General features: G+C 39.7%; 1 protein-coding gene across 1 annotated transcript in view; it reads right to left on the bottom strand.

Annotated features, from left to right (window-relative positions):
* The window catches only part of LOC137653788 (solute carrier family 45 member 3-like), a 250,798-nt gene that overhangs the window by 193,926 nt on the left and 34,372 nt on the right, over positions 1-22,500 (bottom strand). The window lies entirely within an intron of this gene.

The following is a 22,500-nucleotide window of genomic DNA, read 5'->3' as shown; positions in this document are numbered from 1 at the left end:
CAAATCGGTATATTTGCCCTTTCACAGTTAATATAAATAATATAAATGCTATTTTATAAATTATTATATTAATAAACTCTTTAAATTTATATATTTTCTTGTTATTAGAAAGAATAAAACTTAAATTGACGGGATGAGAATATACTCCACCATTTTCTATGATAGTAAATAATGACTAGGGTTGCCAGGTTGGCCTTTTTCGGACCAAAAAGAAAAAAGAAAAAACTCAAAATTTGACCTTTTTCGTGCTAGATACCTAAATTTGGCTTTTTTTTAAATTGTTTAGCCTTAAATGGTAAATTTTCAGCCTTTTTCTAATATCAGCTTGGCCTTTTAAACGGTGAAGTTGATCATACGTTGGCCTTTTCTCATTTGGAAAACCTGGCAACTCTGATAATGACGTCACAATCGTAATGTCATCAGTGTTGACTTTACAGTGCTCGTGAGAGGTCTGCATTATTGCTCCTGGGTGTGATTTCCTCTGTGTTACGAGGTAATGTAAATATGAGTTGATTTGTTGCAAGTATAATGCCATTTAGAGGCTTGCAATGGCTATGGTGTTCTTATTATTAGCGTAAATCACGAGAAAATTCTAATAAATGTCATGGAACTTTGTAAAATGGATCAGGGTATGGTAGTTTATTGTGGGTTACGACCTCCTATGTTGTCCTGTCTGAGGTTGATCTCTTGTTTACGATTTCATTCATAATATTCAGTTCCTTTTATCCTGCCTTGAAATAGAGCTGGCATAGTAGGGTCTAGGCTACGCTGGGGAGTATATATATGCATAAACTAATATATTAATTGGCTGTGGTGTTAATTTGATTCTTACTGTATATTCAGACTGTCAATCATTGAAGTATTTCCTTCTTAATATTTACTTGATTTGACATACATTTAATACGAAATGCTATTGTTTTTACTGTTTTTTTTTTGTGATTGTTTTAGATTTCATCCCGTTATCATCTTGGTTCCTATTTGTGTAGGACAATAAGGTAGTTATTTTATACCTTTCCCCATTTTCCATTTATTTGCCCTTTAATAACTTCCCATTATTTATTTATCTGTCATTTATATCTCGGAGCCTTTGTATATCAGCGGCCAGGTCCTCCCATATGCATAAAAAATGGACACCAACTAACCAAAACTTCTCCCCCTAACCTAACCTACAAGCTGTGTCCCCCCTGCGACCCCTCTTATGTTGCCATATTCATAGTTGGTATCGCCGAGCCTTTGTATATCAACGGCCAGGTCCTCCCACATGCATAAGGTATGGATATCAACTAACCAAAACTTCCCTCTAACCTAACCTACAAGCTGTGTCCTTACCTACTTACTTAACAGGGGTTCTAACGCCCCCCCCCCCCCTGCGACCCCTCTTGTTGCCATATTCATAGTCAGGTGTCATCATACATACAGGTGGCCGCTATCATACATACACCTCTATATCTCGGCTTGGAATTGTTAGATGAGGGATATATGAAAGGTTGGGTAAAACTGATCAACAATTGCATAGCCTATGCATTACGAGAGAAACTATTTGGGTATATAACTGAATTATTTTATGCTTTACAACACTCAGGGTTAGGTTAGGTAAGGGATCCAGTGAGCTGAGCTCGCTAGTTGGTTTAGTTATGGCCCCATTGATTAAGTCAGGTTAAAGAAGGTTAGGTTAGGCTTTATCCATATTGAAGACGGCTTATGTCTTTCCTTTTCCTTTCGCACCTTGTGTATAATTATTCTTGATTCATGCTAAAGCTGAAATTATGGTAAAAATTCAAGGCTAGACTAGAATCAATAGCCGTTCATGCAGTGGCACTTGAATATAAAGAGAAAAGATTTCGTATTCTAACCTAACCTGACGCAGGAAGTTTGATCTACCAACTTGACACCTTATTGGTGACAGTATTCTAGTGTACTTACACAAATGTGTAGTCATAACGAAATGATTGAAGCCTATTATTCCACAGTCTTATTTGTTCCTAGGCAGTACAAGCCGTCTTGCTTTAGTAGGGGTCGGATTCTGGCGAAAGGTAACAGCCAATGAAGAGTTATCAAAGATCTGACAACCTCCGCCTATTATCACTATAGGCCTGGTAACACAGCACTATTGTGAAGCTCACAACTAATTATAGTTTATTTAATTATTTTCAATTAGTAATCAATGAACAGTAGTGACTCTAGATGAGTCATTCAAATTTTGATAGTATTTCTACTCCTGTGTATGTTGTTATTTTGGTTAGCCATTTACCGTTGCTTTCCGTGCATTTATAATGCTTGTCACCAAGTCTCTCCCTGGTGGTAATGGTGAAGGGTTTTAGGGAAATACAGTAATCCTTTGTCTTGGTGAAAGCAAACTGTGAAATGTTAACAAGGTCATTGGAAGTCTCGTATGGAATGTGAGTCCTTTGAGATGGATGTTGACAAGGTCTCTGATGCAGTGTTTAACAGTGGAGCCATTACAGTCTTTAAATAGCTACAGTATAACTTTGTGAATGTTTTCTCTTCCGTGTTTTTGTACAGGATGTTGGTACTGTATTGCCAGTCTCTACACTCCCTGTGCCTATACAGTATAATCACTAGAACGTTCTGTACAAAATCATCTTATACGACTTTAGGATTTGAGTGCCTTTTGCCCTTTGATGATAGTTTACCCTCTAAACTCGCTATGATTTGTTCAAAATATTGGCAATGATTTACTCATGAGTAAGTTTGAGTTCTGAGGACGTTTAGATGCCCGTGGCGTTTTAGGAGAGAGATATTACATAGTTATTCTAAGGTGTCTGTCAGGAGATATAGGAACACCCACAAACTTCCATATATGAATAACTAGAGATTTGTATTAGGGGAAAATACAAATTATCTACGAATTTGTCATAGTTTCTCATAATATTGGCAATGATTTACTCATGAGTAAGTTTGAGTTCTGAAATTGATGAATGCTGCATTATAGCATAATAAGCAAAAGTCCCAGTTGCAGTGTAGTTTCCTTGGGAGATTAAACTTAAAGTGATTCAACTTATCACTGAAAGTAATAGTTGGTGTTGCCATAATTGCTCTGTAGTGCAAAGCGTAGGTTAGATGGAGTAAGAGTTTTTCCGTGTCTGATATGTAAAACGAGTAAATAAGAAGGTCTCAGAAGATGAGTAGAGCATTACTGTTACCTTCTCTCAAGTAAGAGTTTGGAGAACAGCGAGAAAGAGAGGGCAGTTGGCCTTTCAAATTTGCTGGGTAGAGCATTACTGTTACCTTCTCTCAAGCCAGAGTTTGGAGAACAGCAAGAAAGAGAGTGCAGTTGGCCTTTTACATTTGCTGGGTTTAAGTTAAAGAAATAACTGTACATGATAAAATTACGTGAATGTAAGCTGCCCATGGATAACAGGATGACTCTCTACCCTTACCAAGTCCCTGCCATTAGCGGGAAGTCAACTCACTTTCACATAGTGGATCTCAAAATTGTGGTTTGGTAAAAGAGGATTTGCTAAATCTGAAAGTTAGCCAGAGAAGCAGCAGATATGAATGTTAAAGTCTAGGAACGAAGACTGGTTTGATGGTATAGAAAATAGCGTTATATGGAGATCTAGTTTTGATAGTTCCGGCAGTTGGATTACAGGATAGACGAGTCAATTCGGTTCATTTCTACGTGTAATCCCATAAAGAGGAAAGCTAATTTACAAACTGTCTTGGTGATATCTGCTGTAACATTACTTTTTAGAAGTTGTAATATAATTGTGTCTTTCCGAACAATTATATAGCTGTAGGTTCCCTACGAACCTACAGCTATATAATTGTTCGGTAAGTATGCAATGAAATTTAATTTTATAATGAAAATCCATATTTGAACGTATTTTGTTTTCATATCTAAGTGGGTTAATTTTCACGTCTAACATTTTGGTTCATCTTTAATATTTCTTATCTTAGTGTCATTGTTCTAGTAAAGGTTAATGGTTCTAGATGACTTATAGAATTGCATTATGATCAATCTTCCAGCATGACACATCTAACTACATTGTAACATGGATGGCTTATTGAGAATGCTCATACATGATGGAGTGCAATACAGACACTTGTGAAGGTATGAAATAGAAGAAATGGACTTTGAACATGAAATGTGGCTTATGTTATAACCAAACTTTACTTAGCGTGTAAGAGGTCTAGTCAAAGATGAAGGTTTTGTAATATCGTTCTGTTTAAGCGATGAGATCAAAAAGTGATATAATGTCAGCGGGCAGTAGTCGGATGTAGAACGGCACCTCGTAGTAACGGGGGATGTTGAAGAAGGAGAAGACTAATTGGTAAGGGACCTCTGGTAGTGGTTTTAACACGCCCCAGTTACTACTGTATACCGATGCCCTATAAGGGTGAGCGAGCTGGGTATATTCCTGGTGTTTTTTGCAGTATTTATACCTTAGAAATGGTGCTATAAGGAGCATTTCACGGAGCGACATAGGTCCCTCGCCCAGAAATAGGTGAAGAAGATCGCTGGCGATAATGACCGCGTGATGGTAAGCGATGGCGAGCAGCATGTGTAGGTGAATGATCGCGTGATAGGGTGCGATGGTGATCAGCATCCGCAAGAGGGCGGTCGTTCAGGGTTGTGCGATGAGGAGCAGCATGCGTAAGCGGGCGATCGTGCAGGGTTGTGCGATGGCGAGCAGCATGCGCAGGTGAATGATCGCGTGAAAGGGTGCGATGGTGATCAGCATCCGCAGGAGGGCGATCGTTCAGGGTTGTGCGATGAGGAGCAGCATGCGTAAGTGGGCGATCGTGCAGGGTTGTGCGATGGCGAGCAGCATGCGCAGGTGAATGATCGCGTGAAAGGGTGCGATGGTGATCAGCATCCGCAGGAGGGCGATCGTTCAGGGTTGTGCGATGAGGAGCAGCATGCGTAAGCGGGCGATCGTGCAGGGTTGTGCGATGGCGAGCAGCATGCGCAGGTGAATGGTCGCGTGAAAGGGTGCGATGGTGATCAGCATCCGCAGGAGGGCGATCGTTCAGGGTAGTGCGATGAGGAGCAGCATGCGTAAGCGGGCGATCATGCAGGGTCGTGCGATGGCGAGCAGCATGTGTAGGTGATCGCTGGCGAGCAGAAGGTCGACGCGTGTCCTGTGAGAGGACAGGTGGTGCGGCGCGTTCACGAGCAGGAACGGGAAGATCGCTGGCGCGTTGGCGAACATGTGTTTCTGACACACGCGCAGCACGATGTTGCGTAGCCACAGGACCAGGTGGATGGTGAGCAGGGAGTTCAGCAGGAACTAAAGGTCAACTTCCAACCAATCACACAAGCTGAAAAGAAAAAGAAGAAAATTAAAGGCTGTCACGAAGGCGATGAACAGACACGTCTGATCACCGCCGAGCCAAAAGTGAAGTGAAGCAAGTCACCGGTGTGTGGAGGGGGGAGGGGTAGCAAGCTACCCTTCCCCACCCCCCGCTAACTAGCGCGGGGGTAATTAACCCTCGTTAAAAACTATTGGCTCGTCATTTCAGCTTCGCTAAGAGTAATACCCTTTGTAAATAGCTAAGGTTTGTATGGTTAGGAAAAATACAAATTATCTTCAAATTTGTCATATATATGGGAGTTTAATATCCTGTGTTTATCATCAAATACAGTTGTGAGTATCCATGTTCCTTAGCCACCTGCCTTTGAAAAGGAATGTTATGTATAGCACCATTTTCAATCAGAATTTAGCTACTGATATTTTGGTGTGTTGTGGGTGCAAATCTGTCTGATGTTCTTGCACCATCTCATTGAAAGGAATATATCCCCTTGTTGTTCCTATCATATTGTAGGATTTTTTAATGGGTCCATTATGTTTGAGAGCAGTCGTTATGGTTCCAGAAGTCTTTGATGTAGAAATGCTTTTGATGTTGGGGGCTGCTACTGCATTATACATTTTAGAAGTTGTAGGAAAGTGGATGTATTTTAACATATTTTATTGGTGATGCGTTTTCATATCTAATTGAGTCGTTGGCTTTGTCGTATCGGTATATTAAGCACACCGTAATGCTTTAACCCTTTTACCCCCAAAGGACGTTCTGGTACGTTTCACAAAACCCATCCCTTTACCCCCATGGACGTACCGGTACGTCCTTGCAAAAACTACCATTTAAATTTTTTTTTGCATATTTTTGATAATTTTTTGAGAAACTTCAGGCATTTTCCAAGAGAATGAGACAACCTAACCTCTCTATGACAAAAATTAAGGCTGTTAGAGCAATTTAAAAAAAATATACTGCAAAATGTGCTTGAAAAAAAATAACCCCCGGGGGTTAAGGGTTGGAAAGTTCCAAATACCTTGGGGGTAAAAGGGTTAATAAATCATTTACTGTACTCATCTTAAATGAAATATAGTAAAACTAGGTACAGTATATATAATATTTTGTAAATACTGAAAGATAGGAGAAATGGACCTAATTTTTCTTTTACATTTTATTTTTTTGACATTGGGTGATCAGATCTTTATTGAAATAGATTGTAAATTCTCTCAGCTATAAAGAAAACTGCATTTGATATTTATGTTAATGTTCCATTTGTATAAGAGGGATAGAAATGTTCTGAAATTGGCATTTCTTACATTTATGTAGACCTCTGCACTATTATTATTATTATTATTATTATTATTATTATTACTTGCTAAGCTACAACCCTAGATGGAAAAGCAGGATGCTATAAGCCCAAGGGCCCCAATGGGGAAAATAGCCCAGTGAGGAAAGGAAGCAAGGAAAAATATAATATAAGAACAGTAACAATATTAAAATAAATATTTCCTATATAAACTATAAAAACTTTAACAAAAGAAAAAGAGAAACTGAATAGAATAGCGTGCCCGAGTGTACCCTCAAGCAAGAGACCTTTAACCCAAGACAGTGGAAGACCATGGTACAGAGGCTATGGCACTATCCAAAACTAGAGAACAATGGTTTGATTTTGGAGTGTCCTCCTAGAAGAGCTGCTTACCATAGCTAAAGAGTCTCTTCTACCTGATGCCGGGATTGTTTCTTTAAGACTAAGAATTTATTAAAATCAGTGAATATGCGTATAGTATTGGCATCTCGAGAAAATGGATTACTTAGCATTTTTCTGGATTACTTAGGGAATTTTGTCATAAAGGATTTCTGTACAGTTTTAAAAACTTTTCAGCTGTTAATGAAGAAAGGACCATCTCATGAAATCTGATTTTGAAAGCAAGGAAATACAGTAGGCCTACTGTATAATCTGACACGACAGTCTGTATAGTCTGTCACTATTTTTTGTAGACTAGTACACTACTGTATAATCTGACACTACAGTCTGTATAATCTGTCACTCTTCTTTGTATACTAGTACAGTACTGTATAATCTGACACTACAGTCTGTATAATCTGTCACTCTTCTTTGTATACTAGTACAGTACTGTATAATCTGACACTACAGTCTGTGTAATCTGTCACTATTCTTTGTATACTAGTACAGTACTGTATAATCTGACACTACAGTCTGTGTAGTCTGTGACTATTCTTTGTATACTAGTACAGTACTGTATAATCTGACACTGCAGCCTGTATAATCTGTCGCCATTCTTTGTATACTAGTACAGTACTGTATAATCTGACACTGCAGCCTGTATAATCTGTCACTATTTTTTGTATACTAGTACAGTACTGTATATTCTGACACTACAGTCTTTATAGTCTGTCGCTATTCTTTGTATACTAGTACAGTACTGTATAATCTGACACTACAGTCTGTATAGTCTGTCGCTATTCTTTGTATACTAGTACAGTACTGTATAATCTGACACTACAGTCTGTATAGTCTGTCGCTATTCTTTGTATACTAGTACAGTACTGTATAATCTGACACTACAGTCTGTATAATCTGTCGCCATTCTTTGTATACTAGTACAGTACTGTATAATCTGGCACTAGAGTCTGTATAATCTGTGACTATTCTTTGTATATTAGTACAGTAATGTATAATCTGACACTAGAGTCTGTATAATCTGTCACTATTCTTTGTATACTAGTACAGTACTGTATAATCTGACACTACAGTCTGTATAGTCTGTGACTATTCTTTGTATACTAGTACAGTACTGTATAATCTGACACTACAGTCTGTATAGTCTGTCGCTATTCTTTGTATACTAGTACAGTACTGTATAATCTGACACTACAGTCTGTATAGTCTGTGACTATTCTTTGTATACTATTACAGTACTGTATAATCTTGCACTACAGTCTGTATAATCTGTGACTATTCTTTGTATATTAGTACAGTACTGTATAATCTGGCACTACAGTCTGTATAATCTGTGACTATTCTTTGTATATTAGTACAGTAATGTATAATCTGACACTAGAGTCTGTATAATCTGTCACTATTCTTTGTATACTAGTACAGTACTGTATAATCTGACACTACAGTCTGTATAATCTGTCAGTATTCTTTGTATACTAGTGCAGTACTGTATAATCTGACACTACAGTCTGTATAGTCTGTCACTATTCTTTGTATACTAGTACAGTACTGTATAATATGACACTACAGTCTGTATAGTCTGTCACTATTCTTTGTATACTAGTACAGTACTGTATAATATGACACTACAGTCTGTATAGTCTGTCGCTATTCTTTGTATTCTATTACAGTACTGTATAATCTGACACGACAGTCTGTATAATCTGTGACTATTCTTTGTATATTAGTACAGTACTGTATAATCTGACACTACAATCTGTATAGTCTGTCACTATTCTTTGTATACTAGTACAGTATTGTATAATCTGACACTACAGTCTGTATAGTCTGTCACTCTTCTTTGTATTCTAGTACAGTACTGTATAATCTGACACTACAGTCTGTATAATGTGTCACTATTCTTTGTATACTAGTACAGTACTGTATAATCTGACACTACAGTCTGTATAGTCTGCGACTATTCTTTGTATACTATTACAGTATTGTATAATCTGACACTACAATCTGTATAGTCTGTCACTAGTCTTTGTATACTAGTACAGTACTGTATAATCTGACACTACAATCTGTATAGTCTGTCACTAGTCTTTGTATACTAGTACAGTACTGTATAATCTGACACTACAGTCTGTATAGTCTGTCACTAGTCTTTGTATACTAGTACAGTATTGTATAATCTGACACTACAGTCTGTATAGTCTGTCACTAGTCTTTGTATACTAGTACAGTACTGTATAATCTGACACTACAGTCTGTATAGTCTGTCACTAGTCTTTGTATACTAGTACAGTACTGTATAATCTGACACTACAGTCTGTATAATCTGTCGCCATTCTTTGTATACTATTACAGTATTGTATAATCTGACACTACAGTCTGTATAGTCTGTCACTATTCTTTGTATACTACAATGAAATATGGATTTCTTGTTAATTTTAGAACCAAGGAAATACCGCATAATCTGTCGTTAGTATTTATACGCCACAATCTTCTTCTTCTTTGTCTGCATCTTTTCCCGCCTTTATGTGGGGTCGATGTTTCTGGCCAGCGTTCTCCATCTACCTCTGCCCCACACCTCATCACCGGTTAATCCCTTTGATCGAAGGTCATCCTTGATACAGTCCATCCACCTTCGCTTTGGTCTCCCTCTCCTTCTCGTTCCCTGTACCTCCATTTCCATCACTCTCCTCCCAATATACTGTTCATCTCTTCTCATGACATGACCATACCACCTCAGTCTACTTTCTTGTATCTTATCTGATAGTTTTCTAACTCCTTTGTTACCCCTAATTACTTCTATTGTAGCATTTATATGCTACGATAGAATATTGCTTTCTTGTTGATTTGAAAACCTCTCTCTCTCAATGGGAAACTTTAACGCTTCTCTTCTTTTGGTTTTGTTATGAATCAAATTCAACTTCATACAGAGGCACGGTGGTATGAAGCATTGAGCGGCGAAGATTAGATTGGAGAAATTATTGTCTTCACGCAAATTTTATTGGTTAGTCAATCTTCCAGCTGAGAAATTTATTGTTTAGTTGTTCTTCCCATTTTGAAATATATTGTTCAGTCCCTTTGCAATTTTTGATTTATTGCTTTATCAGGGTTTACATCATTCATAGTTTTTCCGTGAACATCAAATGAATTGTGAAGATTTTTCATTGTCATTTATAATACAAATGAAATAATTTCCTCTGCAACGAGGTTGGAAGGTTATGTTTTACCCCCTGTGTGTTTGTTTGTGAACAGCTTCCTGGCCACAATTTTAATCGTAGAGTAATGAAATTTGCAGGGATTAACTTTTATGTAAAAAGCTGGAAATGGTTAAATTTTGGAAGGTCAAAGGTCAAGATCACGGTCAAGCACAAGGTCGAGAAATAAGCTGCCGCGGCGTAGGTCTGCGCTCTACTGAGTACCCCTCTAGGCTAGTTCTTATTTAGGATGCATCTTTCTAATGTATAATCCTTCATCCAATAATGATTCCGTAAACAGCGAAGATATAAAATTACTCTCATTTAACCAAAAGTTTCACACGAATTCATTTCATGTATAGAGTCTAGACTATAATACAGACATATCTTATATCCTGCCGTTATAATTGTACAGTAGTTGTATCTTATCAGTCGAGAGGTATAGCATTCGGTAAGCAAGCCTTGTCTGTGATATGGTGTAAAGTCTAAGTGATAAATGGTGTTGTGTTTTGATTATGGGAATAACTCCCCCCCCCCCCATAAAGGTTGGGGTTCAAGAATCTAGTCTTTGTATGAATCTACTGACGCTTACTTTGTACCAGGAATTTTCATTACAGCAGTTGAGTACTGTATTAATACATCCTCTTACTTTCCTACTTCTAGGTTTTATACTAAATTAATCCAGAATTTATTGGTACAGTTGGGTAATGTTTTGCGCACTGCAGTACTGTATGTACATACTGTACAGTATTGTATCATTTGTCACATTACAAAGTACACTTATAGTGTGGTACATTCTGAAGACATATGTAGTTTACTGACTCATAGTCCCTCTTATGTTGCGTCAAAGTTGATTATTGTATTAACCCTTTTACCCCCAGGCTACTTGGAAATTTCCAACCCTTAACCCCCAGTGGGTTATTTTTTTCCCAGCACATTTTGCAGTATATATTTTTTTAAATTGCTCTAACAGCCTTAATTTATGTCATAGAGAGGTCAGGTTGGTCTCATTCTCTTGGAAAATGACTGAATTTTCTCAAATAATTATAGAAAATATGAAAAAAAATTTTTTATAGAATTTTTTTGCAAGGACGTACCGGTACGTCCATGGGGGTAAAGGGATGGCTTTTGTGAAACGTACCAGTACGTCCTTTGGGGGTAAAAGGGTTAAGTATCATACTGTATTGAAAATCATGGATTTAATAATGTTTCGCTCACTGCACGTATTTGCGTACAGTATTATTTCATTCATCGTCTTACAAAGTACGCTTGTAGCCCTGTATTTTTCAATATTAAACTTACCCGATAATCATGTAGCTGTCAACTCCGTTGCCCGACAGAATTCTACGGGAGGGATACGCCAGCTATCACTATACTAGAAGGGGGTGTACTCACAAGCGCCACCTGTGGCCAGGTACTACAGTACTTGTTGTTGACGCCACCTCACTTTTTCCTCTGTCGTGCTTCCGGCAAGACGTTCTTGGATACGCTTATGATTTTGGAGTATTGTTCACGGTTTGGTGAAGTATTTCTCTAAAATTTGCAGCTATTCGCTATACTAGAAACTTCTATATTAGCTTAGTTAGCTTTTGGAATTAATTTAATTATGGTGACGAAGAGAGTATGAACTCTCTTTCACCTTTTAATGGCCGACCCTTCCCTTAGATGGAAGTGTTGGTGTCTAAGAGAGTATAGACTCTCTTTCTTAATTTATTTTATATCTCTCCGCCTTTTATAGGCCTCTTCGATTAACTTCCTTTTATTATAAAATTATTAAAATTAATTTTTATATATTCGACCTTTCCTAATGGTAGGCGGTCTTTTCTTGTACCGAAGTTAATTAACATTGAGCCCGTCATTTCGGTTTTACCTGTTAACATATTATGCTGTTTTAATGTTTTTGAAAGAATTTCTTTGATAGTCTCGTACTGTTTTCAAAGTTGAACTAACGTTTTGTTTTGTCTCTGCAGTTGTTGACGTTTCAGAACGTTCAACTTGCGCTCTATCGTTACGATAGAGAGAGAATTTTCACGGTGTCACGTTGCAGTAAGAGTAACCGTGTCTAGCGTTTTGTTCATTCTTTCTTAACTTAATGGTTTTAATTCTACAAAGGAACTTTTCATTTTGGGAAATATTTTCCTTTAACAATAATATGTTTTAACGATATATATGATTGGGCTCTTCTCTCAGGTTCTAAGTCAAGAGAGAGAGAGAGAGAGAGAGAGATAGAGACGGAGGGAGAAAGAGGAGGATAAACGTTTCGTTCAAGCGAGTAACGTTGTTATCGTTTTTGCTCTTCTCCCTAGTCTCTTTAGGGGAAGAAGGTAAACGTTTCTAGAGTTTTTCTTGTTCTCAAGCTTTATGCGGTGAGAGATTTTAAACGTAGTTTATTTGATCTAGTGTTTAGTCTCTTTCCAGCCACTGAATTATTTATCTTTCATTAGATTTTTCTGTTACATTGTAATTCTGTTTTCGCAATTACTAACTTTTGAGAAAGGATAGAATTGCGTGTTTCAGGTACAAACCACTTAAAGTTTCGAGTTCAGTGAAATAAGTGCAAACAGAAAATCAAAAGTGATAAGTGATTAGCGCAAAGTGTGTCAGTGTTGTGCGTGAGGGTACTTCTGTGCGTGCCAGTCGTCCTCCCAGTCCGGGACCTCTTGCAAGCTCCCAAGCCCAGGGGAGAAGCAATGTCGAAGGGCAAAAGGGTTCGGCAGGCCTTGATCGGCGCACAGAAGTATCCTCGGTGGTTGCGGGCGTGTCTTAAGAGACCGTCACTCCCACCCGCAGACGATTGAGCCCTTATTTTGCTCGTCTGCAGAAGAAATTTCGGGGAGAAAACGCTGGTCTCAGGTCTCAAGACCTCTTAAACGTAAAGTCCAGACCTATGCCAGACGTACGAAGTTAGAGTTCAACAACCCGGATGCAGTCATTGGGTTAGCTCTGACTCTCCTCAGTCTCAGGTGACTGCACACCTCCTAAGAGAGGTAAGGCGATGCCACAACAGACCTTATCGTCTGTTGATCCCAAGACGACTTTGCTGCAGTCCATGCAGTCGCAGCTTGGGGTCTTAATGCGTGAGTTTCAGGCTGAGAAGGTTACACCTCCTCCTGCGAACGCTCCGCCTCTCCGCAGTCCAGTCTGCCAGGCGTACGAAGTTGAGGTTCCTCAGGCTACCTTACCGCGTTCTGAGTTGCCAGTTACCAGCGGTGTGCAGCAACCTCCGCCTCACCGCAGTCCAGTCTGCCAGGCGTACGAAGTTGAGGTTCCTCAGGCTACCTTACCGCGTTCTGAGTTGCCAGTTACCAGCGTTGTGCAGCAACCTTAACCTTCCTTAAGGCAACCTCAGCAATGGGAGCAGGAGTCTTATGCCTTACTTCCTCCGCTTCCGCTTGCGGTTCCACCAGCGAGGCAACAATCTCTTGAGGTACGACAACCTCTTCCATCAATGAGGCAGCCACCTCAGCACTCGCTGCAGCTTAGGCTAGCTCCTCAGGAACCTCAACTCGCGAGACAAGAACTGCGTTCTGCGCAGCCGCTATCTCAACTCTCGCAGCTCACACCTCAGGAACCTTAACTCGTTCCTCAGGAACCTGCTACTGCGCATCCGCAACCCTTACAGCAAGCGCAACTCTTGAGGCAGCAACCTCATGCTATGAGTCAGCCACCTCAACGCATGCATCTGCCACTTTCTCCTCAACTTGAGAAATAACAAATGACAATAATAACACCTCATTACTTTCATAACTTGCATTTGTAATCATATACATGTATGCCTACACAAACATTATGATAATGGAGGTTATTTGTCTTACTTATATAAAAATATATATGTATTCCTTGCAATATATTTTTAACAATATCGCAAAATATGGCAAAAATATCTTCAAAACAAAAATGAATCATGAGTTATGAATGTAAGGTAAATATTATGTTGATATTAAAACCCCATGCAAGCATGCATGAAGCACTCTAGCACTGGTCATGGAATTTCTGAGAAATGTTAAACGCCATGCAACACGCTCTGCTTACCTTACAGCATGCTCTACATACAGCATGCTCTGCATACAGCATGCTCTGCATACAGCATGCTCTGCATACAACATGCTCTGCATACAGCATGCTCTGCATTCAGCATGCTCTGCATACAACATGCTCTACACTCAGCATGCTCTGCATACAACATGCTCTGCATACAGCATGCTCTGCATTCAGCATGCTCTACATACAACATGCTCTGCATACAGCATGCTCTGCATACAACATGCTCTACATACAGCATGCTCTGCATACAGCATGCTCTGCATACAACATGCTCTGCATACCTTACCGCATGCTTCTCAGTCATACATCTTTGGTTGTTGCCAACTCACTAGACTGTCAAGCAGTTTCATAATGTTGCCTTCTAGTCTGCTGCTTTTGCACCATTGAAACCCTCACTGAGAGAACTTAACTTTTCTCGGATATGGTCCCTGTAGATGAGAAAGTGCTTTTCTCCCTCCTTCTGATATTCCCTTGAGGACTCTGTCATTTGGAGAGGAGCCTTTAGCTGCGTAGCCTCCTATGGACTTTTATTTAAGCATAACATGCTTCCAGGGAAGGTAATGGTTCCACTTCAGTCACTAACCCCGTCTGTTATCACACCTGCTCCCATAGACCTTGAGCTGTGTTGCAAGACATACAGTCCAAGCTTAGTCCTTGTTAAAGGATTTTTTGTTTACGGAGTCAGTGTGTCACTGGGAAGACATTCAACAACCAGCAGAAGTGACTTGTTGTGACGCAGTGCGGCAACCTCAGCAACCCGATAAGGAGTTGTCTGTACGACCCAGACAGTCTAGACAGCTTCGGGTTGTCACTGTACTTCCTCGCTTACCCATGGTTGACAGTTCACAGACTGTGCAGCAGTACCATGATCTTGTGTCCGGCTCCGTCAGACGACTGGCTTTTAAGAGCTCCCACAAGTCGTCGCTGTCTGGAGATTCTCAGATGGACTATGGATCTGACCAAAGAACTGGGCCTCCTGGTCAATTTTGAGGAGTCTCAGCTCATCCCATCCCAGACCATTGTCTCCCTGGGTATGGATCTTCAGAGTCGAGCTTTTCGGGCTTTTCCGTCGGCCCCAAGGATCTTCCAAGCCCTAGAATGCATCCAGAGCATGCTGAGAAGGAACCGATGCTCAGTCAGGTAGTGGATGAGTCTAACAGGGACACTTTCATCGCTGGCCCTGTTCATCGTGTTAGGGAGAATCCACCTCCCCCCCTTCAGTATCATCTAGCTGCTCACTGGATAAAGGACATGACGCTAGAGACGGTCTCAGTTCCTGTTTGAAGAGAGGAGGTCTTCTCTCGCGTGGTGTAAGAACAGCTTTCTTCTCAAGGAAGTCTACCTTTGGCTGTTCAGAAACCCGACCGCAGTCTCCTCTCGGACACATCAGACACGGGCTGGGGTGCGACTTTGGACGGACAGGAATGATCGAGAACATGGAATCAGGAGCAAAGGACACTTCACATCAATTGCAGGAGTTGTTGGCGGTTCTTCTGGCCTTGATAAACTTCAAGTCCCTCCAGCTTAACAAAGTGGTGGAGGTGGACTCTGACAACACCACAGCCCTGGCTTACACCTTCAAGCAGGGAGGGACTCTTTCGTGAAGTTGTTCTAGATCGCAAGGGACCTCCTCATCTGGTCTAAAGATCGAAAGCTCACGCTGGTAACGAGGTTCATTCAGGGCGGTATGAATGTCATGGCAGATCACCTCAGCCGGAAGGGTCAGGTCATCCCCACAGAGTGGACCCTTCACAAGAATGTTTGCAGCAGACTTTGGGCCCTGTGGGGTCAGCCAACCATAGATCTGTTCGCTACCTCGATAACCTAGAGACTCCTATTGTATTGTTCTCCGATTCCAGACCCAGCAGCAGTTCACGTGGATGCTTTTCTGCTGGATTGGTTCCATCTCGACCTGTATGCATTCCCGCCGTTCAAGATTGTCAACAGGGTACTTCAGAAGTTCTCCTCTCGCAAAGGGACACGGCTGACGTTGGTTGGCTCCGCTCTGGCCCGCGAGAGAATGGTTCTTAGAGGTACTGCAATGGCTGGTCGACATTCCCAGGACTCTTTCTCTAGGAGTGAACCTTCTACGTCTACCTCACGTAAAGAAGGTACACCCGAACCTCCACGCTCTTCGTCTGACTGCCTTCAGACTTTCGAAAGACTCTCAAGAGCTAGGGGCTTTTCGAAGGAGGCAGCCAGAGCGATTGCCAAAGCAAGGAGAACATCCACTCTCAGAATCTATCAGTCTCAAGGGGAAGTCTTCCGTAGCTGGTACAAGACCAATGCAGTTTCCTCAACCAGTACCACTGTAACCCAGATTGCTGACTTCCTGTTATATCTAAGGAAAGTAAGATCCCTTTCAGCTCCTACGATCAAGGGTTACAGAAGTATGTTGGCAGCGGTTTTCCGCCACAGAGGCTTGGATCTTTCCACCAACAAAGATCTACAGGACCTCCCTAGGTCTTTTGAGACCTCAAAGGAACGTCGGTTGTCCACTCCAGGCTGGAATCTAGACGTGGTCCTAAGGTTCCTTATGTCATCAAGATTTGAACCTCTCCAATCAGCCTCTTTTTAGGACCTCACATTAAAAACTCTTTTCCTCGTGTGCTTGACAACAGCTAAAAGAGTAAGTGAGATCCACGCCTTCAGCAGGATCATTGTTTTCACATCTGAAACGGCTACATGTTCCTTGCAGCTCGGTTTTTGCTAAACGAGCTTCCTTCACGTCCTTGGCCTAAGTCGTTCGAGATCCCAAGCCTGTCCAACTTGGTGGGGAATGAACTGGAGAGAGTACTTTGCCCAGTTAGAGCTCTTAGGTACTATCTAAAAAGGTCTTAACCTTTACAATGACAATCAGAAGCCTTATAGTGTGCTATCAAGAAACCTTCTTTTCCAAGTTCTAAGAACTCAGTTTCTTACTATTCAGGCTTCTGATTAGAGAAACACATTCTCATCTGAAGGAAGAAGACCTTGCTTTGCTGAAGGTAAGGACACATGAAGTGGGAGCTGTGGCTACTTCAGTGGCCTTCAAACAGAGCCATTCTCTGCAGAGTGTTATGGATGCAACCTATTGGAGAAGCAAGTCAGTGTTCGCATCATTCTATCTCAAAGATGTCCAGTCTCTTTACGAGTACTGCTACACCCTGGGACCATTCGTAGCAACGAATGCAGTAGTAGGCGAGGGCTCAGCCACTACATTCCCATAATCCCATAACCTTTTAACCTTTCTCTTGAATACTTTTTATGGGTTGTACGGTCGGCTAAGAAGCCTTCCACATCCTTGTTGATTTGGCGGGTGGTCAATTCTTTCTTGAGAAGCGCCGAGGTTAAAGGTTGTGATGAGGTCCTTTAGTATGGGTTGCAGCCCTGTATACTTTAGCACCTTTGAGTTGATTCAGCCTTCCAAGAGGAACGCTGCGCTCAGTAAGGAAGACGATCTTATTAAAGGCAGAGTAACGGTTCAAGTCGACTTCCTTACCAGGTACTTATTATTTCATTGTTATTGTGGATAACTGATTATATGAAATACGGGATACTTAGCTATCCTTTAGTCTTGTACACTGGTTTTTCACCCACCCCCCTGGGTGTGAATCAGCTACATGATTATCGGGTAAGTTTAATATTGAAAAATGTTATTTTCATTAGTAAAATAAATTTTTGAATATACTTACCCGATAATCATGATTTAATTGACCCACCCTTCCTCCCCATAGAGAACCAGTGGACCGAGGAAAAAGTGAGGTGGCGTCAACAACAAGTACTGTAGTACCTGGCCACAGGTGGCGCTTGTGAGTACACCCCCTTCTAGTATAGTGATAGCTGGCGTATCCCTCCCGTAGAATTCTGTCGGGCAACGGAGTTGACAGCTACATGATTATCGGGTAAGTATATTCAAAAATTTATTTTACTAATGAAAATAACATATTTTGAATCTGTATGCTGTACATTGACTCATAGCACCTTTTATATTGCGTCAAAGTTGTTTATTGTATTAAGTATCATACGTTACTGTATTGAAAATCATTCAATAGGACAGCGTGTAGTGCGTTGTGGTGGATCAAAGGTTGTCGCTGGTAAATCTCTTATACTCTTAGCTTTTTAGTTTATGTCATGGTATTATGTCTGGGAAACCATTCCTATCATTTGGAGGGTCCATAGATTATATAATAGAAGTGTGAACTTCATGAATAATTTTCATCTTTTTGCTTTCAATCTGTGCTTTCTTCATACAAAGTCTGCCATAAGTAAGATCATTCTTGGAGTCATATGTGGCTTGGGGGACTCTTTGAACAAACATGTTGCCTTTCAGATGGACTTTTTGGTTTGTTTTGATGTCTTGGTTTAATCTTTTGCTCAACTTGTATTGATTTATCATAGCTCTGTATTGACATAGGAAAATCCAAAGATCATTTGTGCCAGTATCCAAGTGAACTATACAGATTGCAGACATAAACAAAATATAACTTTAGGTACTTTTTTATGGTGTAGTGATACTGTAGGACTATACACCTAAGTCTCTTTTGGAATTCAGTACATTGGTTTGTTTTCTAACTACTGTACTGTGTCTTTAAATACTACTTTCCTATTCGAACTGTCCCATTTTATCATAACCTGACTAATGTGAAGTAGGGCTGTGTCCACACATTTGCCAGGAACTTGCAAAATCTCTTTCTGGATGGTCTCGTTTGAATCAGGTTGTTTTGATTCAAGATTCAGCCCACTACTGCCTGTATTTGGTGAATCCTCCGCCTGTCTAGAAGTACTCTAATGCCTTGCCTTTTACAAAGGATAGAGTTCTGTACTTGGTAAAACCTCCACCTGTTTAGAGGTACTCTAATATCTTGCCTTTTTACAAAAGACAGAGCTGTAACTTACAGCAATGGCCAGTCCTCATTTCATAAGGGTAATTACAGTATGTTTATTCTAAGAAACCCTTGTTCATAGTTGCATCATTGTACCGAGAAATGTTTTAGTGTTATATTATTATTATTATTTGCTAAGCTACAACCCTAGTTGGAAAAGCTAGATGCTATAAGCCCAGAGGCTCCAACAGGGAAAATAGCCCAGTGAGAAAGGAAACAAGGAAAAATAAAATATTCTAAGAATGGTAACAACATTAAAATAAATATTTCTTATATAACTATAAAAACTTTACCATAACAAGAGGAAGAGAAATTCGATAGAATAGTGTGCCGGAGTGTACCCTCAAGCAATGCTGGTAAGAGATATGATTCTCTCTTGGCAATTTTAGCTCTTGTTCATTCTTATAATGTTCTTTGGGGTTCAATTTGTTCAATGTTTGTCATCTTATAGCTTGAGATAGAATGCTGTTATATCTTAAACAGATATGTATGAGTTATATGACATAAAGATTTCTATGGTTTACAAAATTTCACCCTGGTGTAGCATAGAGTGTGGGAATAGCTTTGAGGTTGATCCGTTATTTTTTTTCTTACAGTATATTGAAACTTTTAATTTTATACAACATAGTAATAAAAGATAAGTTTAAAGAATGTCCATCACTATCTTATACTTATGATGAACTATGATTAAGGACATGATAGCCATTGCTTACCATAGCTAAAGAGTCTCTTCTATCCTTACAATAGAGGCGAATTGCAAAAGTAGCCCATGTGGATATTTGCAATGCAAGTTTTAGAAAAGTTGGGAATTTAGAATACAAGTTTCGTGGCTTAAGCACAGCGTGAATGTTATATGTTTGTGAATGAGAAATTTGGATTAGAAATGCTCGAGTGAAATGGTTTGGATGTGTGATGAGAATGGGAGAAGAGCAGTAGATATCATATGGAATTTGGGAATTTAAAATAGGAGTTTCGTGGCTTAAGCACAATGGAAAGTTGTTTGCGAATGAAAAATTGGGATTAGATATGCTCGAGTGAAATGGTTTGGATGTGTGATGAGAATGGGAGAAGAGCAGTAGATATCATATGGAATTGTTAGTAGGATGAAGGACTGTAGGGTGGCCTAGGCAATGAAAGAAAAATTTAATTGATTAAGACTTAAGCTTAAATGAGAATTTGTGAAGATAGAAGTCCAGATGGTAGAGGTCACATTTCACGTCTTAACCCAATAGAGAGAAGAGCCGACGTAAAAGCATTGTTGAAGAATTTCATGGCCTCTTAGCTCGAACCATAAAATGATTGATCATAGTAGATAATTACCTCAACTATTGTAAATCAGTTTGTATTTTTTTTTAGTTTTTTAAGGCGAATAGAATAGTTTGTACCCTACATAAGCATGTAGAATGAAGGAACCTCTCCTTGAACTTCGAACTTCACATCCTTTGAGTTAGAACTTGCATTCCTGACCCACTTTTTGATTATTATTATTATTATTATTATTATTAATTGCTAAGCTACAACCCTAGTTGGAAAAGCAGAATGCTATAAGCCCAGGGGCCCCAACAGGGAAAATAGCCCAATGAGGAAAGGAAACAAGGAAAAATAAAATATTTTAAGGACACTAACATAATTAAAATTATAATTATATGATATCACGATGAGGGGTTGATGGAGATGGTTTGGGCATGCTCTTCCCACTCCCCAAGAGAGATTAGTTCACCAAACATTTAGCTGGACTACACAAGGCACTAGAAGAGTTAGAAGACATAGGCTTACATGGCTGAGGACTATGAATTGTGAAGTAGGAGATGATGAATTGAGAAGTGTTGATTTAAAACCTCAAAATAGAGACAACAGGGGAAATCTAACCGAGGCCCTTTGCGTCAATAGGCGTAGGAGAAGATGATGATGATGATTCTATGATATGCTTACACTACTACCGTACTATTAACCCTTTTACCTCTAGGCTCTTTGGAAATTTCCAATCCTTAACCCTCAAGGGGTTATTTTTTCCCCAGCACATTTTGCAGTATATATATATTTTTTTTTAAATTGCTCTTACAGCCTTAATTTTTGTCATAGAGAGGTCAGGTTGGTCTCATTCTCTTGGAAAATGCCTTAATTTTCTCAAAAAATTATCAAAAATCTGAAAAAAAATTTTTTATAGCATTTTTTTGCAAGGACGTACCGGTACGTCCATGGGGGTAAAGGGACAAAGTTTTGTGAAACGTACCAGTACGTCCTTTGGGGGTAAAAGGGTTAATGCTACATCATGGCCATTCATAGAAAGTTGAGTAGTGGTCCACAAGAAAAAATAATGCTTCATTTGAATGTCACTGGCATTTCCCAAAGGAAGACTTTTATAGGACAAGTTGCCCTAGACTAGTCGGAGACTTAGCGTCTTGGAGTCGTCAGTAATCCGAGACTGATGAAGAAGGGGTTGTGATTATGTAGATTAGTTTGTTTGGTTGGTTGGTTGCTGTCTCTTGTCTGTCGTAGTATTCTGACTCAATGTAGTTTTATTCCTCTGAAGTTCTGACTCTAAGTAGAATTTTATTCCTCTTAAGTTCTGACTCTATGTAGAATTTTATTCCTCTTAAGTTCTGACTCTAAGTAGAATTTTATTCCTCTTAAGTTCTAACTCTATGTAGAATTTTATTCCTCTCAAGTTCTGACTCTATGTAGAATTTTATTCCTCTTAAGTTCTGACTCTATGTAGAATTTTATTCCTCTGAAGTTCTGATTCTATGTAGAATTTTATTCCTCTGAAGTTCTGATTCTATGTAGAATTTTATTCCTCTTAAATTCTGAATCTACGTAGAATTTTATCCCTCTTAAGTTCTGACTCAATTTCTCTTTATATAGATGATCAGAATGAGTTATTACCTCCGCCAACGTAGTTGGAAGGTGGTTATGTTTTCGCCCTTGATTGTGTGTGTTTGTGAACAGCTTCCTGACCACAATTTTAATCGTAGAGTAATGAAACTTGCAGGGATTAACTGTCATGTAAAACGCTAGAAATTATTAAATTTTGGAAGGTCCGGGTCAAAGATCAAGGTCACGGTCAAGCAAAATATCCAATTCACGTAATCAGCCATAAGTTTGGACATCGTTGTCACAGAGACTTCAAACTTGGTTCACATTTAAGTGTATGAAAATCCACGCCAATTAATACAGGTTAAGGTCAAAGGTCAAGGCCTAGAAATAAGCTGCAGCGGCGGAGGTCTGCGCTCTACTGAATGCCCCTCGAGTTTTTACTTGTGGATTAACTTAATCATAGCTTCCTCTTTATCTTGGAAGTGACTCAGAAAAAAAGTCTAGGTAACAAAGAGTGAATATTCAAATGCGTCTGTCTCAGGACTACGTGTGCTGTCTAGAATTGATGAGACAGCTAAAGACATGCTTAAACCGTCCCTAGACTATGGAGAGATTGACAGAA

This window comes from Palaemon carinicauda, chromosome 14 (assembly GCF_036898095.1).
Source record: "Palaemon carinicauda isolate YSFRI2023 chromosome 14, ASM3689809v2, whole genome shotgun sequence".
Taxonomy (NCBI): Eukaryota; Metazoa; Arthropoda; class Malacostraca; order Decapoda; family Palaemonidae; genus Palaemon; species Palaemon carinicauda.
Note: the sequence above shows the minus strand (reverse complement) of the source record. Positions and strands in the feature narration are given on the sequence as shown.